The sequence below is a fragment of the Lontra canadensis genome, unplaced genomic scaffold (assembly GCF_010015895.1).
Source record: "Lontra canadensis isolate GAN:19392208 unplaced genomic scaffold, GSC_riverotter_1.0 scaffold100, whole genome shotgun sequence".
NCBI lineage: Eukaryota > Metazoa > Chordata > Mammalia > Carnivora > Mustelidae > Lontra > Lontra canadensis.
In genome coordinates this window covers 4,595,308-4,601,967 of record NW_022631094.1, presented here as the reverse complement: position 1 = coordinate 4,601,967, position 6,660 = coordinate 4,595,308, and positions in this window count along the sequence as shown.

Below are 6,660 nucleotides of genomic sequence, written 5' to 3'. Positions count from 1 at the left end.
AGCTCCGTGAGACCCCCGTGCAGGACTTCATCTACAACCTCAGGTCATAGAACACTTTGGGTTCTCACTCATGAGAATGATATGCCAATTCTTCCTTCACTGTTTGCTTGTGGAATTATCAGAAATGTTTTGAAAAGCAATAGTTTGTTCTTACTTCATTATTCCACTCCCACTTGGAGGCTTTTCTCTGGGCAGCTCCAGAGCAGATGCCACAATTAAAGGACTTAATTTGAAATTCCACTCTGCCTTGCTGGGTCAGTGACCGGTGAGCCGAATTATCGAGACCTGCTGGTGACCTGACAAGGGGAAAGCCAACCAGAGCACGTGGAAACAGTGAGACATGAAGGAAATGTGGAAATGCTAAGATGGGTTTGTGAGAGAAGGACCTGCAAGGAGCCAGAGGGCCACCGGGAGGTCAAAATGTAGTGAGGGGGCCCTACCGAAAAGTTGCCATAGGAAAGAAACCCAGAAAGCTTAAGGAAAGTCATGGAAGAGGTACAATTTACGTGAGAGCAAGGAGAAAGAATTTTCCATTGCTGAGTTATTATTCAGAGCCAGGCTGAGATACACAGAACATACCCATGTTTTCAATTTTCCCCAATAGGACTTTCCTCATTTTAACTCCTTTATTTTCACAGTGACCAGAGGACATGAACAATGGTTATTACAATAGCAATGTTAGCTAATAATATTATTATGTATTAAGAACAGTGATAATAAAATATGTAACATTATTAAATGTCACAGTGACTGAATGCACGTGGCTGCCTGTTTTCCCTCCCAAGTCTTTCAAAACTGACCATAAGTAATTTTAAAAGGCTTAAGACCAAAAGACAAGCAGAGTCACAGAGGACAAAGAGGGGACTGGAAGTATCAATGAAGTTCTGGAAGAGGGGAAGCAGAGAGGGACTCAGGAAGAGACTTATCAGAGAGGAATGACAAAGAGGAATACTTTTATTATTATATAGAATCTGGGACAGGCTCAAGAGTTGGCAGGAAAGGTAGTTCAGCAGGCTGGAGACTGTTTATGGAGCAGTTAGTCTCCCCTGTGTGTCTCCTCTTTCTCACACCCAGCTGGATGACTATTCCTGGCAACCTGAGCAGGAGGCCAGCATCATCTCTGTAGAAACTAGAGCAGAGAGCCTGAATTCTTGCTTGCCAAGGGCAGCTCAATGTGTGGTATGTTGCTGTAACATCAGAAGGGCATCTGGTGAGTATGTCTTACTTCCTAGAAGAGGTCCCCAGCACCTTGGTAGTTAAGTGGACATTGGAAGATTCCTCTCTGGAGAAACCGGCCCATGAAGAAAAGACCTATTGATATTGATATTTGGGACCATCCAGTGAAAATATGGGTCCCTGTTTGGCACTTGAAGGCAAAGCTCATAAACCTCACTGAGGCACACTGAGGTTAAAATTAGTGCTCTAGTTCCTCTCCCTTAAATATGAGTGACAGCTAAGCATCACCAGTTCCTTAGGAGAGACTCCAACAGGAAAGCTAAAACAAACCCCAAACAAAGAAAAGGAAAAAGTTTCAAAGGTAAATGAGAAAAAGAAAGGCAACTCAAACTAAAGCAAAACATACACCTCAATAAGTATTATCCTCAGTGAGAGAAGGAAGATACTGCATTTACCAAATAAGGGTAGTCTGCAATAGGAAAGAGCTGTTAGAAATTAAATACAGCAAAATTAAAATAAGATATTTTAAAAAGGGCAAAAAATAAGGTTGAAAATTGTTCAGAATGTATAGGAAAGAAACAAAGATAGCTTTTAGTCTCATAAAAGGAGAAGATAAGAAAGGTAGAGGCTCAATCTACTAAGTAAAATATTGAATTAATAAGAATTCCAGAGAGACAGAGAAAAAAGGAGAAAATTATCAAAGATATAATTCAAGAAAAAGTTTCAAAGCTGAAGGATATGAATTTCTACAGAGTTTTCAAAGTAATAAATTGCAAACACAAACAAACAACAAAACATCCAAGACTCATTATTATGAAATTTCAAAACAAGAGGAATAAAGAGAAAACCCCAGAAACTTCTACAGATTAAAGAGCAAACCAAATCAAACACATACACAAACACACACACGACAGATTTAGAAGTGAACCACACTTCTTAGTTATAACAGTGGAAGCGAGAAAAAACATCACAATGTCTTTAAAATTCTGAAGGTATGTTTTACAACCTGGAATTTCTTTACCATGTCAAACTAGCAAATAAAAGTGAGGATTTTTTTTTTTTTAAAGAGAGAAAGCACACACATGTACTGTGGGCAGAGGGTCAAAGGGAGAGGGACAGAGAGAATCTCAAGCAGATTCCCTGCTGAGTGTGGAGCCCAACTTGGAGTTTGACTTGGAGCTTGATCTCACGATCCTGAGATCATGACCTGATCCAAAATCAAGAGCTGGATGCTTAACTGACTGAGCCACCCAGGCACCCCAAAAGGGAGGATATTTAAAGACATATTAAAGTCTCAAAACAGCATCTTTTCTGCAAAAGTTACTGAAGGATTGGTCTAGTAAGACAAAGGGATAAACAAAAGAAAAGGAGATCAGGAAACTGCATCTGGTACCAAAAGAGAGAAAAAATAAGTTCCCAAGTTGATGAAGAGAAAGCACAAAATGGCAGTTGTGCATAGAGTAGAACCAATAGTGTGGAAGAGAGAGGGCTTCAGGGGAGAAGACCCCAAAATATGTTAGCATTCTTGATGTAGGTGGACGTATTGGGAAGCTCCCCTCCATTCCTTATGGACACTGGGGTGGGTGTGTTCTATGGTGAGTGCTGTGAATTGTGTAAGACTGATGATTCACAGACCTGTACCCTTGAAACAAAATAATGCATTACATGTTAATTTAAAAAAAGAACAATTTAGTGATAAAGCACAGAAAACAAAGCAACTCAGCTGAGGCAATTATATATATATATGGAAATATCCTAGTTCACTCAGTGGTTCAACTGGGAACAAGAACTGCATACAACCAGAAATTGTTATATAACATTTGAGCATGGTGGGGAACAGAAAGGTACAGATAATGTGTGTGGGCGTGTGTGTGTGTGTGTATTGGTATAACGGGGTTAAATTCTCACCTATTTTAATAAGGAATTGACATATCACGTCTGAATTTAGTCATAGTATTTGGAAAGATGGAAGCAAGTATCAATAGGTTCAGCTAACAATCGCCCCTCAGAGCAGGGCTCGGAGGGTGGAAAGTGGCAAGGAGGAATCCTATCACTCATGACCAACTTCATGGTACCACTTCACAGCTAGGATGCACGACTAGGATTTCATGAAAACAGATGATCTCACACTATCCCATGCATTAGGAAAAACTTTCAGTGAATGATGGCTTTTAATGCTCATGTGATTATTTTGTGAGGTAGATAGCTTATTTTCCTTATTGAAACTTGTAAGACAGATCTTAGAAAACTTCAGTCATCGAGAGGTTTAGAAACTTGATCAAGGTCACACTGCTAGTGGGGGTTGTACACAGGTTCTGATCTCAGGCAGTTGACTCCAGAGGCTAGGTTTGTACCCATTACAGCATTCTCCTTCTCAGGTTCTATCTATGCAATCACTGGGGAGCTTGAAATGGTATAATTTAGCATATCAATGTTTTATAAAAGCAAAATTCTAGTGAACACAATATAAATATCTAAGCCAGATTTACTTAATTTGTCTTTAGAGCTAAGGGAGTGAAGATTATTGCATGGAAGGTGCAAAATGTCTGTTCCAAGGAGAGTGTGAAGGGCCAAGACACACATACCTGTCCCTCCTTTGATTTGTACCCAACTCGGCAAAGCCCCCACAGCACTGAGGAGTTGGACCCTGGGGAATGGCCACGTGCCTTCCTTTCTCTCCAGGTTTTCCCTTGCCTTGGCTTCTCTCTTTAGGACCAGCCCTGATTCTGCTATTGAATTATTCAGGCTTAAAGCCTAAGTAATTACTCGTATAAACTTTTTAACCCCTGGGCCCTGAGCAGGTCTAGACTTGCCCCCCTCATTCGGTGACTTTCATTCTGCATTCTCAGCGTGATGGAAATTTAAACAGCAAGGATCATGTAGTACACATCAGATTATAAAACTTTATATACTGGCGGTGCCTTTGACTGTATAAAAATTGGTTTTCATGCCTTGCTTGGATTTGGCACCAGACTAGAAAGGGCTGAACTCTCGCTCCTCAGGAGCCCTCTTGACTTCTCAACCACAAACTCATGTCAACTGAAATCTTAGAAGTGGCCACAACCAGTCTGGTTTTGATACCTGCCAACATTTTCCTCAAACTAGCCCTTAACCACGTTCATAATTCACTTTTAAAACTACCCAGTCCTCATAAGTCAATGAGACTAAACAGTGTCAGCTGCTGGCTTAGAGTCGTTTCTCTGATGGCTGTATTAATATTTCTGTGTTCTCACCTCCTACCCCTGGAGGCATCAGCTTGCATGACTGGAGCTATTAGTTCCACCCAAGGTTTTAGTCTAAGGCAAACCATAGACAGATGATGTGGAAGACAGATGTTTCTGAATCCATACTCACACGGTTTCGACTGTATCACACACCCAAGTAAAGAGTTATTATTCTATCTCACTTATACAGTCAGAATTCGGATTCAGTTGAAGTGTGAGACACGGACAAGCTATCTGCCCATGGGTAACAGAATATTCTGTCTTCCTACTCTCTCCTGTGTTTCTCTGTTTCTGTTTATTGCTCCATTTTTCTTTCCATCTCCTGGGAAGAAGAGCTTGAAACTGTGATGCTTTTGTTATGTGTTAGGTTTTCTCTTTTTTAGGGAGTTCAGTCAGGAGCTCCTCTTTTAGATTTGTATTTTGAATTGCTTTACTTTTAATCTGGATTGGGCTTCATTCAACAATTTAAACTACAGCCTTAGAACAGTAACTCAATTTACACTGAAGGATTTTTTTTTTCTTCCAAAACAAGATTCTAATGCACAGACAGTTCGACATACCCCTTGGCATCATTTGTTGTATGAAAGCTTTCTTTCACCAAGATACATTTCTAGATCATTAATAATGACCTTTATGAAATGTTTTCAATCTATGAACACTCTTTCCAACATACTGACATGGCTTTCAGAGAAAATACTTCTGGGTAGAGGAGACTGACTTTCCAGACTCTCTTTTGATTTTGGGTTTAAATCACCTGTTTGGGTTAGACTTAGAGTAGAAAATAAAGTTTTGGGTCAGTCATTCTTTGATCACTCTCCTCTTCATCTTGGGTCCCCAGCTCTCTCTGGAGAAACATAGGGAGGCTTATTAAAATCGGGAACACCAGGCCACCTGGGTGGCTCCGTTGGTTAAGCGTCTGACTCTTGGTTTCAGCTCAGGTCGTGATCTTGGGGTCATGAGATCAAGCCCCGCGTTGGGCTCCATGCTCAGCATGGAGTCAATGTGAGTTTCTTTCTCCCCCTCCCTCTGCTCTTCCCCCTTACACTTGCTTTCTCTCTCTAAAATAAACAAATAAATCTTAAAAAAAAAAAAATCGGGAACACCAGAAAGAGCTACAAGAATCTATGTGGACAATGAGGTGAACTTTTGGCCAATGTCCATAGGTACTTTTAAGCTGAGATTCTCCACGTTGAATAATTCTTTCAACAACGGTCCTATTTAAAAACCTGCTGGTCAGAGGGAAATGCCTTCTTGTCACTCCCCCAGCACAGTTTAGTTTCCATGATGTGACTGGTACAGACAATAACCTTTGTTACCCAGAGCTTGGTTTTCTCACACTTATTTGCTTCCTCTGCTTAGGGAAACCTCACTTCTTATTAGCGCAAGTGTATTTACTTAAACAGAGGCTTGGGGAAAAATGTGTGGTTTTCAAAGATCTATCTCTTGACCTGTTACCACTAAGTGTTCTTATTAAATCTTCGCACTGACGCGTATTGCTATCAGTTTCGCTAGTTAGGGTGGCATCACGAGTCTTAGCGGGCAGGTGAGGCTGGTTAGAATGTGAAGACCCAGAGACCCTACCTTTCCTCTATTGTGTGACAGTCCTTTACTGTCGTGTGCACTCAGATTGTTACCTTTTGACTCTAATAAAGCCACAGAGATTTGTAGCCTGAGGATATGGTCCTAGCACAAGGGAGGGCACTACGTACCTCATCATGTGGCAGGTTTTAGGGACACGGGTACCACCGTTGTCAGAGGGCGAGGGCTCAAACATACCGTAATACTTACTTACAAGTGACAGTATCTACAGTAGCCTTAAGGAGTCGTACAGGGCAGCCTGAGAGAGGCCCAGGGGAAGGAGTTCAGGGCTACATCCTTTTCCTCTTTGGGGAAGCTGTGTCCATTTTTATTTGTGCAGGTGAAAAAGCAGAAGTGTCCCAGATGATCCTCACTGGTAAGCATGTGATGAGGTGTTAACCTCATCTCTTTTCCCCAGTGGTGAATGGAGGGATCTGGGCACAGACAAAACCAAAGAGGGTGGGGGAGATTTTAAAAAGTATGCAACAAGGGCCGCAGAACAGATTCTGGGCAGTTGACAACCCTGGCAGAGGGGGTGGTTGGGGGAGGGCTTGGGGACGCCTCCCCTGCTGTGTTCCCACTGCTGCCTGGGTTCCTTTTCTTTCCTGCCACCCCTGCCGCCTTGAGGGGGATGGCCGACACCCCCCCCCCCCCCCCCCCCCCCCCCCCCCCCCCCCCCCCC